The sequence below is a fragment of the Alosa alosa genome, chromosome 9 (assembly GCF_017589495.1).
Source record: "Alosa alosa isolate M-15738 ecotype Scorff River chromosome 9, AALO_Geno_1.1, whole genome shotgun sequence".
Taxonomy (NCBI): Eukaryota; Metazoa; Chordata; class Actinopteri; order Clupeiformes; family Clupeidae; genus Alosa; species Alosa alosa.
In genome coordinates, this window is record NC_063197.1 from 22728594 (window position 1) to 22743848 (window position 15255).

The window sequence follows — 15255 nt, forward strand, 5'->3', positions numbered from 1 at the left end:
GAAGTGTAATTCCCATTTCTTCTTGAAGCGAAATAAATCTGAGGATGTTTATCGGACATGCTTGGTTTTACTGCAGATGCGTTAATCTTAATATCAATAAGGACCTAGGTAATGTTACCGTTAGCGTTGGTTGAGTGATGGAGGCATTTGATTTATTGCATTTGTAGAAAAACTATAAATGCGGTTATACCAAACAAATGTATAGCAGCACTGTTTGTATCTTCGACTGTCATTTATTGCACGTGCTACAAAATCATTCTGTGCAATGGAAGATTTACCAACGTTACACCGGTCTGATGCAGTTTTGCCTATACATGCGTGAGACTGAGGCGCCTGTTTATTTTGTTTTAAGTGCGTGCAGGGTGTGAGAATCGATGTGCTTTGATTACAGTTTGGTAGTTGTAGTCTGTGAAATTAAAAAGCGATGTGTGTGAAGTATCAAACAATGGACACCTTCATTTCATTATGGCTGTTTTTAGCAAAACACCTTAAGCTACTGTGTAGTAGGTCCCATTTAGAAGTGGCTACTTCATTTTTGCTTTCATTGACTCATGGAGCTGCGTGAATGTTATTACAACTTTTTAAGCCCGCGATATGACAGTTTAAGTCCCGCTTTTGATACTGTAAGGCGAAGCCATTGGTTTCAAAGGAGATTTTATTTTGTGTCGTTAGCATAGCCTATTGACAATTTATGTTGTCAATAGGCCTACCTTATAATCCTACCTGTAGCTTAGGGAAGCTAACAACTTTCTATTAGGATCTAGTTTGTTAGTTACCGTTTTGTCATAACTCCCTGATGCATTTTTGCATTTAGAATAGCCAGAGCGTGTATATCTCAATCGGGAAAATTAAACAATATCGGGTGCCTATGGACTAGGCTGGGTGAACCCAGCCTGATCTGCCCGCTATTTATTTTTTGATTTCTTAAAAGATTGAGCTTGGTCTGATGAAAGCCAGACTAGCCATGGACCTCAGTTAAACAATGCAAGGGAACATGAATCAGCCTATATTTGCACTAACAATAACGGACAAAAGCTCTTCAACGTTGGTCGTTAAAATGTGTATGAACAGTCTAGCTAATGATTTCATCAAGGCCCATTTGGACATGTCAGTTATTTGCACCACTGGTTAGATGTAAAACAGCACTTCGTTTCAGACTAGGCTACTGTTACTTAATTTGTGCATTAACAATAACGTTTCAGACTACTGTTACTTAATTTGTGCATTGACAATAAATTATTACATGAACTAAAGATGACTAAAATCTTATGTAGAAGAAGAAACATTCACAAAAATCCATCCATCCAAAATGACCTTTGTTTTTGATAGCTATTTGAAAACTTGGCATGGAACTGACAGAGATGTTTTTGTTTATAAATACATAAAAATAAATAAATAAATAACATTATGCTGATACCTTTTGCTTTTCCCCAAATACAATGTAGCCTACAGGTGTAAGTGACCTTTCATCAATCCAGTTGCAATGGATGAACTGTGATGAACTGCCCTACTTGTGATTGTTTAGAGATTTTAAAGGTTTTATAACAATTCTACATCTTCTTTGGCTATTCTACAATCTATTCACCTTTTCAGCACCAGTAGGGTACTTTCTGTGCAGCCGCGACACACACACTCAGGCATGCCAAACAAGCATACACAAAAGTTTCAAGAGTGGGGATGGAGTAAAATATGGAGACAAATTGAAGTGTGATTTATTTTTGTGAACGGATGTACAGGACTGATGGCGGTCATATTTTGTACCGCTATATGCGGTACATCTAGTTTATTTAATATCCATCTAAAAAATCTGAACGCACCACCAGGATTTAGTTTGTGACAAGCCATGCAAAATTGATACACCACACTGTTTTCATGTAAAACAGAGACAGAGGAGGAAGGAGGAAATATCAAAGAAACAGTCAGTCATGGATCTGTGCTGCATACTATTCAGTGCAGACAATGTCATTACATGTTGCCACATTGAAACTTTCTGTTTGTAGTGTAATATGACATTAATATACTATACTATTGTATATTATTATACTATATACTATTATAGTATTGTACTATAATCCACTATATTATTGCAAATGTTATAAAAATGTTCATGCGATCTAAGCCAGGAAAGGAGATGTCTAGGGACTAGACTCTACATCTCTTTGGACCCTGGGGAGGAAGAGGTGAGGTACATTCAGCATAAGTTCTGGGTGGGACGATTTTTTTTCACAGACTGACAGACTAGACTTACTAAATCATCAAAAAGCCACGTAGAAAGATCATAGAAAGCTGATTCTGCATTTGGAGAGCAACTGACCTCTCTACGCTCTGTGAACTCACAGACAAAGCCACGAGATGGATATGATGCCAGCATCGCATCCAGGATCTGGCTGTCTCTACTGTCTCTATTCGCTTCACCTCTAACAGGTCCCACAAAACACATTGTCTCAACTCAACTCAACCATATGGATCTGATTTCACTTTCTCTCAAGACTTTGTTCAGGAATAGCTAACTAGCTACAATGACACCAAATATATTTTATGCTTTAGACGACATTTGATGAAAAGGTCGGTGCTAAATTTATACATTTCTATCCTGCCTCAGTTCACTCTGAAGTTCACATGCATTTTCTATGAATGTAACAATATTTTTAAAAGAGAAAGTGCTGCTGCTATCACTTCATTTTCCAGTCACCAATATGGGTATTAGTATCTTTATCTTTTCAGTATGCTTCCTGTGCACTGCTTTAAGAGTTGAGAATATATTCAATTATCTTAGGTATCTGTCACCCCCTGACTAACCTTTAATTTTGTTACTGCCCTCTAGCTCTGGCACCGATAACTAGTGCATCAATATATCATGTTCCTCTCACCAATGTTTCTACCTTGACTCCAGCACAAATCCTTCCCCAAGATACACACCACTAACTCACTGCACTGGCTCCCGCATACATAAGTCTGCGTGACTTGAATGGGAGTGCATTGCTTTAAAAATTACCCTGGGAGTCTTCATCATTATTATGACCGCCGCCAAGCAGCGTAAGCGGCGGTCATATAGGTTTAGTCAGATTTTTTTTTTTTTTTTTTTCTTTTTTTCGCATGTCCAAATTTCCGCCAATGATTCCCGGGACACTGAAAGACCGGGTAGACAAAACTTGGTGGGCATGTAACCCCATATGGATAGCATGGAACCATCGTTTTTCGTTTTGATCTGTAGCCCCCACGCTGGACTGCACCCCTAAAGGAGGGTAGGGCAGACACAGTTTTCTGTGAATATCTCGAGAACCGTAAGGTTTAGGAGGACCATTATTTTTGTATGTTGATCTCAAGGCCATGTCAACGCATTCCATAACCACTCATTTCATGTATAGCGCCACCCTAGTTAAACACAAAAAGTAAAAATGAGGTGGTGTAATTGAAGGTATCTGTGACCCAACATAGTCAAAACTGCACAAAATTGGAAGTGTAGGATCATTATGACACCCTCTGTATGCACGCCAAGTTTTGTGGAATTCCGTTCATGGGGGCCACACAATAAATTAATTTATGTTACTATACACCAACTGGCCTGTAGGTGGTCGGAGACAGTTTTCTGTGAATATCTCGAGAACCGTAGGGCCTAGGAGGTCCACCTTTTTTGTATGTTGGTCTTAAGGGGCATGTCAACCCATCCCATTACCACTTATTTCATGTATAGCGCCACCTAGTTAAAAATTAAAAAGCATAAAATTAGGTGTTTTCATCTCAATATCTCTTATTGACAAGGTCAAAACTGCACAAAATTAAAAGTGTAGGATCATTATGACACCCTCTGAATGCATGCCAAGTTTTGTGTATTTTCGTTCATGGGGGCCTTACAATAAAATAATTTATGTGTACATTTAGTGACGCATACACCAACAAGGATTCCTGGACACTGAAAGACCGGGTACACAAAACTTGGTGAGCATGTACCCCCATATGGATAGCATGGAACCGCCATTTTTTCGTTTTCATCTGCAGCCCCCGCTGGACTGGACCCCCGAAAGGAGGGTAGGGCAGACACAGTTCTCTGTGAATCTTTTATGGTATGTTGGTCTCAAGGGCCCACATAAACCTGGCTCATAATCACTCATTTGTGATTCCCCCCTCCCCGGTAAAAAATGAAAATCAGTAGGATTAAAAAGAAAGCCAAAATAAATATTCATCATCATCATCATGGCTGCATTTTCAGTATTATTGGAGAAGTAGTCGCTTGTCCACTAGATGGCGATCGCTGCAGTGAGACGTAATTTTGTTGGAAGTTAAAAGGGTTGGAAAACAATGGACGCTTCATACAAGGACTGTATTTCACAAGGTTTAACATCTAATAAGGATAGGACGATGTTCACATGAAGTGTAATTCCCATTTCTTCTTGAAGCCTAAATAAATCTGAGGATGTTTATCGGACATGCTTGGTTTTTACTGCAGGTAATGCGTTAATCTTGTAATATCAATAAGGACCTAGGTAATGTTACCAAGTTAGCTTGGTTGAGTGATGGAGGCATTTGATTTATTGCATTTGTAGAAAACTATAAATGCGGTTATACCAAGCAAATGTATAGCAGCACTGTTTGTATCTTCGACTGTCATTTATTGCACGCTACAAAAAATCATTCTGTGCAATGGAAGATTTACCAACGCTACACGGGTCTGATGCAGTTTTGCCTATACATGCGGGAGACTGAGACGCCTGTTTATTTTGTTTTAAGGCGCGCAGGGTGTGAGAGGGGAATCGATGTGCTTTGATTACAGCTTGGTAGTTGTAGTCTGTGAAATTAAAAGCACGTGTGTGTGAAGTATCCAAACAATGACACCTTCATTTCATTATGGCTGTTTTAGCAAAACACCTTAAGCTACTGTGTAGTAGGTCCCATTTAGAAGTGGCTACTTCATTTGCTTTCATTGACTCATGGAGCTGCGGAATGTTATTACAACTTTTCGCCACGCATATGACAGTTTAAGTCCGCTTTGATACTGTAAGGCGAAGCCATTGGTTTCCAAAGGAGATTTTATTTGTGTCGTTAGCATAGCCTATTGACAATTTATGTTGTCAATAGGCCTACCTTATAATCCTACCTGTAGCTTAGGGAAGCTAACAACTTTCTATTAGGATCTAGTTTGTTAGTTACCGCTTTGTCATAACTCCCTGATGCATTTTGCATTTAGAATAGCCAGAGCGTGTATATCTCAATCGAAAATTAAACAATATCGGTGCCTATGGACTAGGCTGGGTGCACCCAGCCTGATCTGCCCGCTATTTATTTTTTGATTTCTTAAAAGATTGAGCTTGGTCTGATGAAAGCCAGACTAGCCATGGACCTCAGTTAAACAATGCAAGGGAACATGAATCAGCCTATATTTGCACCAACAATAACGGACAAAGCTCTTCAACGCTTGGTCCGTTAAAATGTGTATGAACAGTCTAGCGACGATTTCATCAAGGCCCATTTGGACATGTCAGTTATTTGCACCACTGGTTAGATGTAAAACAGCACTTCGTTTCAGACTAGGCTACTGTTACTTAATTTGTGCATTAACAATAACGTTTCAGACTACTGTTACTTAATTTGTGCATTGACAATAAAGTATTACATGAACTAAAGATGACTAAAATCTTATGTAGAAGAAGAAACATTCACAAAAAATCCATCCATCCAAAATGACCTTTGTTTTTGATAGCTGTTGAAAACGGCATGGAACTGACAGAGATGTTTTGTTTATAAATACATAAAAAATAAATAAATAAATAACATTATGCTGATACCTTTTGCTTTTCCCAAATACAATGTAGCCTACAGGTGTAAGTGACCTTTCATCAATCCAGTTGCAATGGATGAACTGTGATGAACTGCCCTACTTGTGATTGTTTAGAGATTTTAAAGGTTTTATAACAATTCTACATCTTCTTTGGCTATTCTACAATCTATTCACCTTTTCAGCACCAGTAGGGTACTTTTCTGTGCAGCCGCGACACACACACTCAGGCATGCCAAACAAGCATACACAAAAGTTTCAAGAGTGGGGGATGGAGTAAAATATGGAGACAAATTGAAGTGTGATTTATTTTCGCTGAACGGATGTACAGGACTGAGCTGGGCGGTCATATTTTGTACCGCTATGCGGTACATCTAGTTGTCACCACTGCCAGTCCAGAATCATGCTGATTCTGAATTGAGCTGGCTTTCATGTGGTTGCCCATGTCAAAAATGCTTAGGATTCCAGAGGAACTTAGCCCAACCTAGTAAGTAATACAGTAATACTGTAAGTCGGTGAATTTGACCAATAACCATGCTCCACTCATCATGGTTATGGTATTTCGCAGACACGAGTACTGTATCCCGATAAATGAACCAGTTAATCAGTTTGTTGCAACAGAGTCAATTGCCTTTCTTAAGCAGGAAGCAGGAAACACAATGAGCAAATCCTCACCATTAAAAAAATATTGTTACAAATATTTGTTGAGTGGAGCAGCTGAAGAATCTTCAGATATTGGTAGGTGATGTGGAGGGAAATAAGGATGCATTGTCGGAATGTGCTGGCCCACTTCAAAATAATCTCCCAGTTGAGTTGTAATGACTACAGTGTCATCCAGAATAGGCCCCATGCATATTATCCTTCATGGTAATTAAGTTGGGTCATTAAGAATAATTAAATGAGAGAGTAGCTACTTCTAGGCTGATGGGAACCACACTGGTTACATCCTTCATGTAATATGGGAATCAACCCGAGTGGGAATGTTTGCTAATATCCTATTAACTTATCTAATTGCCTTCGGACCAATGAGGAACATTTCTTTATGGACACTGTCAACTAATCTAATTATCTGCTAATCTGATTGAACAGAAGCGGACTAGCAGGTACTTGTCAGAAGCCTTAAAAAGATGAGCGTGCCACTCAGTATGTATCTGCCAAGCAGGGGCCGTTGGACTGGGGGTAAAACCACTACTCATTAAAGGGGCCCAAGGGGAGAGAGGGCCCTTTAAAAGTCTGGAATATATTTTATTCTACATGGGTTGAGGAACATGGGGGCCCATCAGGACTGCCTATGCAGGGGCCCAGGTTCTTGTGCTACGCCCCTGCTGCCCCAAGACTAATCGAATGTACCTGTTGCTGCATCTGTGCTCACTTCATAGGCTCCATTAGAGATTCTTTCAAATGTTTTATTGTACATTTATCTTTTTTTGCTCTGGTTTGAAAAGATTTTATAAGTGGATGTGAAAAAAAATTTGTACACATCTTTCTGGTGCCGTCTGCAACTGATTCAAAAGGATACACTACACATTGTCAGCAGTGACATCACGTTGTGTCAATGAAAATTGTCATGTAAGTTAATGTCAGGGAGTGGCATAAGCAATGACATATTTATGCCATAGTAATATAGATTTCTTCATTGCTGAAGTGTTATCATGGAATACTACTCCAAAGCATAACCCTGTTTGATCCACCCCACACTACCCCACCCATTCAATGCAGCCTAAAACCCTTACACAAATGGTTCTCCATTGAATCTAGAGCTTACCTAACCTACGCAAATGGTATACACTTTATTGAGCCAGTAGATACATTTAATTTGTATATGTTTTTAACTTTGTTTTTGATTTTGTAAATGTTACCAAGACATATCCACCATGAATACTTCAGGACTGAAGTTATATCAGACAGGAACTTCAGGAGTTCAGAGCAACAGACAGACAAAAGATACATCAAGAGTTAGAGCTTTATTCAATGACAAACAGACCATGACATGACAACAACCACCAGTCACATGACTTGACTCGAGTCAGATTCGAGTCACATTTTTTAGGATTATGTATAAAAGACTTGACTTGACTTTGACTTGCTATTCATGACTTGAGACTTGACTTGAAATGACTTGACTTTTTATTTTTTTCATAGATATTAAGGAGTTAACTTTACGATTTTAGAAAGTCGGCTTAGGTGCTGTTGCATGTGTCACGCGAGCGAACCTGTCATTGTTACCAAGTGACTCGACAGACCAATAGCAAGTGCCAGATCAAATGAGACAGACTGAGGTATAACTTGCCAATATGGAAGGCTCTATGTTTATACCAAAACATAATAATGTTTGGCTTTCACAGATGATGTATCTGACAACTCAAAGGAGAAATGAACAGCAGTCTGCAAGTGCGCAAATTGGCGACATAACCAACACCACGTTGATTTTCATCCGTCAGAAGTTAGTCGTGTTAGAAACCTATTGTCAAATTTGAGGCATGTTAAGAGTTGGCTTTGAATCTATTATACTTTGTAGTTAACGCCATATTAGGTTAAAATGTGTGAAATGGCAAAGTGAAACATTTTCTTGTTTAAATTTAATCTTGATATGCTAGCGAAAATGTTGCCAATGTAACCTAAAGTAAGCGCCTCTCTTTCTCCCTCCCTCTTAAACACGTCCCTGTTCCATACTGTATGTTACAGCCTAGTAGTAGGCTAACAACAATAAGTAGGCCTAGCAAACTGCCAGCAATCAGCATAGGAAAGTAGCTTACTTCACATGTTAGGCTTAGGCTATGTATAATATGATATAGCATTGACGGTCCTAAACCCTCCTTAAACCCATTGCTTGTCAAAGATTGGCAGTGACGTCGGCGGCAGCGTTTGATTGATTGATTAGTTCACTTTTTCAACATTATTGGGTCCCTGGAGATGTGACAGGTCAGTACAGGTGTAACTTGAACTGTTTGAATATATGTTCATGATTTGATGTAGCTTACCTAATATTTGAGGCATATTGAAACAATAATAGGCTATTTTATAATAGGTCTACTTGAAATACATTTATTTTTATTCGTATACATTTCATCTTATTCTATAAACCGTTCAGATGTAGAGCCTATGTGGCTTGAATTAATTTTTGAGTTTGAGTTTGTTACAAATAAAACTTCAGCAGTTCATAACTAGCCTATTGTAGCTTATTTTAAAATGAAAACCTAGGTAAATCATCATGAATTTGAATGATTTGGCTATGACTTGACTTGACTTGCTTGACTGTCACAAAAAATGACTTGGACTTGCTTGAGACTTGAGGGTTAAGACTTGAGACTTGCTTGTGACTTGCACATGTGTGACTTACTCCCACCTCTGTAAGTCAGCTTTACTTTGCTTAAAGGAACACAGCATCTCGTGTGGAGATTAGCTTCTTTACCATAGCACAGAGATAGATAAGAGGATACATACCGTTCTCTTCTCTGTGCTAGCAATAACCCAGTTTGACACTGTTAGCCTAGCTCAGCATAATTAAGTGGAAGTGGATTACACCAGTTAGCCTACTGCAGTGGTCCCCAAACGTTTTATTCCGAGGGCCAGCTTACTATGCCTGGCTGTAAGAGAGGGCCAGAGACTCGGAGTATATCAGTAACCATAAATAGCTTAGTGCTGTGAACAACAGCAGTCTACCTTAGTTGAATATTCCATTACATTTAATCTGTAGGCTATTGCAATTTAACACCATTGTTAGCTGTGTTTATATTGCCATCATGCCATATCAGTGTAAAATGTAACTGAAATTAAATAATACTAATAAAAAGACTTTTGCATTCCCAAAAGTATTAGCAGGTAGTCCCAAAAGTATATTTCATTAAAAATGTATGAACTCTGCTGAAGTGGTCTGAAATGACCACCGTTCTAACTTTCACTCTCCTGAACTTGTGAACATTGTATGAACATTTGAACAAATAAAAATAATTATCCCAGAAAGTCCCAGAAATATGACTTGAATATAAGTTAGTTAGTTATTAACAATTCATTGATAAACTTTTAGAATACTTTGAGCACTGATGCAGTCAGCATAGGCCTCTTACATTGTTTGCAGGTAGGACTACATTTCATTCCGTTTTTGATGGCAAACGCGAAACAGCGCCAAAACAACCACCAGTGGACAAAAAGAGTATTACATGTGTACTGTTAAGACTCGCCATAGAGAATGAATGGGGGAAATTGCGGAGGTTATAGTTTGACGATGTCGCACTCCCATGCGGGCCAGATGCTATACTACGAACATGTTTTGGGGGGCCACCCAAAATGAGGTGGCGGGCCGTAGTTTGGGGACCACTGGCCTACTGTATAGCTCCATTTTCACAATGGGCTAGCTTTACACTAACTGCTCTGCTCACTCACACTGTTCTTAAAGGAGCAACATCATTTTTTATCACAAAACACTGCTGCTTTATGAGTGTTACTAGGTTGACTTTTAGTTTTGTTGCAGCTGTACCATGGAGGACAGGCCATGATTTCTGTCATCATTTTTAGGCTTGGGTAAAATGACTGCAATTAAAATGTTAATATACATTTTTTCACACCTAAGTCACTAGTCTTAAAAGTCAACTAGGCATAAAAACAGATTGAATTTCATCCAACATTTTAAAAAATAGCCTCTAACCATCTGTCTGACGAAATCAAGGTGTTTCATCCCTAGTCTGGACATACTGCTATAAGCAATACTGCACTGTGACATCTACCTGCCTCGTATGTCTTCTGGGGGTTTTGTCTGTATTTATTAACATCTGTTGTGTCCGTCCTGTTCTAAATGGGTCATGGGCATGGTACTTTTTGTGTGACACCCTCTTGGGTCATTTCTGTAGAAATATTGCTCCATATATAAGATTTGGATTGTTCTTCTGCTACAGCCTAGTGCACTACCTCCAAGAGACCAATAAATAATCACCCCGGTGCACCCCCACCCAACTCCAACATGCAAGCATACCTCCCTCATTCAGTCACCTGCCCCCCCTCCCTCCCCCACCCTTACCTCTCACTACTTAGGTGACTCTCTTTCTCTGCTCATCCTCTGAATGAGTTTCAGAAAAATCACTGCCCCTTGAGTAATCATTACCCATAAGAAGGCTTTCTGCTGTTTATTTATTTTCTCCACCAGTAAATCTAATGGCATTTGCTCCCCACTTCACCCTGGCCCTCTGCCAGGACTCTCCTGCAAGTCATTTATCAAATGACCTAGCTACTAAACAAACCGCTCTAACTGGGTGATCGGTCCTTATTTTTGCCAGAATTTCTTTGACAAGAGAACGGTACCTTTCCAGAAGTGGACCATTAATGGTCATACCTCAACACAATGGAGAGGTCCTCACAAAAATCACACTCTTCCTCAACTACAGTTCACATTCCTCTCCCTCTAGGCTGCTGACTTATTAAGTCATTACCTCATTCAATACGGCCTGCCAATGATGATTTTGGACAACTAATTTGCCTTTGCCTTTGACCCAAACATCAAATCAATGTTTTTAATTTGATTATTGATGGAAGTGAGTTAGTGTACCATGATGATGCACAAATTCTTCCAAGTTACATTCAAGATGTGAGATCCGACCCGACTTTATCTTGTCCAAAATTAATATTTTTCCTGAATGGTAATTAAAGAAGTTTGGACTTGGAACTGACAGAGTGGAAAATATATCTGGAATGGTGGAAATACTTAAACAGCACACAATCAACCACTTGGCCAGCAAACTTTTTAAGTTTTTGAGTTTTGCTTTTGTCACTTGATGCCATGCAGAGGGCAGACTGCAATGCAGATGACCTAAGAGTTTATACATTTAAAAGCCCCATTGTATTCCATCAAAAAGGATTATCATGCTAAATATTATGCTATTTTACACCATTACATGCATGGCTGTTCAGTTGTTCAAGTGTATTTAAGTGTGTGTGCTTCACTACAACCTTTCTGAAGGCTATCCTGTTGTTGTCAGTAGTTTGATCATTCAGCCATGAAGTTTATAGGGATTTTGTGGAGCTCTTGACATTCTGATCAATGACCATCATAACATTAAGACTAGTGATCTGTTACATACTGTGCAATAACCGATGAAAAGGACTGAACACCAGTAGTGTTCTATTACACAGTGTAATTTCATAAAGAAAAACATCTGGCAGATTTAAGCTTCATCAATAAATAGATGACACTGAACAAAATTAAATTTCACCCAATCCTAAGCCTCTGGCTGACAAAGTGTCACAGAAACAGGATTTCCAAATAGATTCAATTTCAAATCACAGAGAAATTAAAGCTGTTAACATATTACCTATAATCCTATATTATCAATCACACATCAAACACATCACAACATTTTGAAGTAACATTTCACAAGTAGCAACATATTTGAGTTGCAAAAAAGAGGAGGTAACACTTTACGGTAAGGGTACATGAATCATCATGAATTCATGCATTAATTCATTCATGATTTATGCATTACTTCATGCCTTAATATCTCATGAATCATCAGGAATTGACATGAGTTCACCATATGTCATTCATGACCTCATGCATGAACAACATATCAACTAAAGCATTAAGTATGGTGGGTAAATCATTAATTATGCTTTATTAAGCATGATCATGATGATTTTTGTTTTTCTGTCACAAATGTGGTCATCACGGTAACTACTCATGGAATTCAATTCAGGCTTATTGTACATGGATTATCATGAATTCATGCATGTAAGACTTCTTGAGTTATTAGGGGAATAATACAAGAATTCATATTATCTTGTGCATGCGTGCATCCTCATTATGAGCGGTCATATAATGATTGTCAAAGTTTTTTTTTTTTTTCCCCCGTCATCTACTGTACTTCCTGAATTTTTGGTCAACGATACCCGGGACACTGAAACACCGGTGCACATGAAATTTGGTGGGTATGTAGCCCCACTAGACTTACAGAAAAATTTTGTTTCGTCCCCGGGGCCACTCCCCACCCCCCCCCCACCCCACCCCCCCGTGCTGGGCCCCCGGAAACGCAAAAAAAGCAGTTTTTCCTAAATAACTACCTGAACCGTGGCACTGATGATGAAGAATCTTTTATGGTATGTTGGTCTCAAGGGCCCACAACAACCTGACCCATAATCACTCATTTGTGATTTGCACCCCCCCGGTAAAAAATGAAAATGCAAATGCATACTCTGGGGGTATGCCATAGAATCATAGAATTTCATAGAATTTCATCCATGGGGGGGTCTAAAAAAATTAGGTTATGTGTACATTTAGTGACTGTACACTCATTGGCCTGTAGATGGCGGTGCACACATATACACATGCACACACACACAGGCACCCACATACTATCGGTGTTAGAACGGCCGATACATAATTACAAATTCAGTAGGATTAAAAGAAAGCCAAAATAAATATTCATCATCATCATCATGGCTGCATTTCCAGTATTGGCGATAAGTAGTCGTTTGTCCACTAGATGGCGCATCGTTACAGTGAGACGTAATTTTGTTGGAAGTTAAAAGTGGGTTGGAAAAACAATGGACGCTTCCTACAAGGACTGTAGTTTACCGCAGAGAACGTCTAAGGATAGGACGATGTTCACATGAAATGTAATTCCCATTTCTTCTTGAAGCCGAAATAAATCTGAGGATGTTTATCGGACATGCTTGGTTTTTACTGCAGATATGTTAATCTTATAATGTCAATAAGGACCTAGGTACAATAATGTTACTGTTAGCGTTGGTTGAGTGATGGAGGCCAATTTGATTGATTGCATTTGTAGAAAACTATAAATGGGGTTATACCAAGCAAATTGATAGCAGCACTGTAATTGTATCTTTCGACTGTCATTTGTTGCACGTGCTACAAAAATCATTCTGTGCAATAGAAGATTTACCAACGTTACACCGGTCTGATACAGTTTTGCCTATACATGCGTGAGACTGAGACGACTGTTTATTTGTTTTAAGTGCGTGCAGGGTTTGAGAGGGGAATCGATGTGCTTTGATTCCAGCTTGGTAGTTGTAGTCTGTGAAATTAAAAAGCACGTGTGTGTGAAGTATCCAAACAATGACACCTTCATTTCATTATGGCTGCTTTAGCAACACACCTTAAGCTAGTGGGTCTCATTTAGTGGGTCCCATTTAGAAGTGGCTACTTCATTCTCGCTTTCCTTGACTCATGGAGCTGCGTGAATTTTATTACAACTTTTCGCCACAATATGGCAGTTTAAGTCCGCTTGATACTGTAAGGCGTAAGCCATTGGTTTTCAAAGGAGATTTTATTTGTGTCGCCAGCATAGCCTATTGACAATTTATGTTGTAAATAAGCCTACCTTATAAGCCTACCTGTAGCTTAGGGAAGCTAACATCTATTAGGATCTAGTTTGTTAGTTACAGTTTTGTCATAACTCCCTGATGCATTTTTGCATTTAGAATAGCCAGAGTGTGGATATCTCAAAAAATTAAACAATATTGGGTGCCTATGGACTAGGCTGGGTGAACCCAGCCTGATCTGCCCGCTATTTATTTTTTGATTTCTTAAAAGATTGAGCTTGGTCTGGTGAAAGCCAGACTAGCCATGGACCTTAGTTACACAATGCAAGGGAACATGAATCAGCCTATATTTGCACGTACAATAACGGACAACAGCTCTTCAACTTTGGCCCATTAAAATGTGTATGAACAGTCTAGCGACGCATTTCATCAAGGCCCATTTGGACATGTCAGTTATTTGCACCACTGGTTAGATGTAAAACAGCATTTCGTTTCAGACTACTGTTACTTAATTTGTGCATTAACAATAACGTTTCAGACTACTGTTACTTAATTTGTGCATTGACAATAAAGTATCACATGAACTAAAGATGACTACAATCTTATGTAGAAGAGGAAACATTCACAAAAAATCCATCCATCCAAAAATGACCTTTGTTTTTTTAATAGCTGTTGAAAACGGCATGGAACTGACAGAGATGTTTTTGTTTATAAATAAATAAATAAATAAATAAATAAATAAATAACATTATGCTGATACCTTTTGCTTTTCCCAAATACAATGTAGCCTACAGGTGTAAGTGACCTTTCATCAATCCAGTTGCAATGGATGAACAGTGATGAACTGTCCTACTTGTGATTGTTTAGAGATTTTAAATGTTTTATAACAATGCTACATCTTGTTTGGCTATTCTACAATCTATTCACCTTTTCAGCACCAGTAGGCTACTTTCTGTGCAGCCGCACACACACACACTCTCAGGCATGCCAAACAAGCATACACAAAAGTTTCAAGAGTGGGGAATGGAGTAAAAGATGGAGACAAATTGAAGTGTGATTTATTTTTGCGGAACGGATGTACAGGACTGAGCGGCGGTCATATTTTGTACCGCTATGCGGTACATCTAGTTAACTAAGCATTAGCTTCTCATGTGTTCATCATGTTTGTGGCCCCTCAGCTAAAGTGGTGAATAGGTCCTAACACTGATGAATGA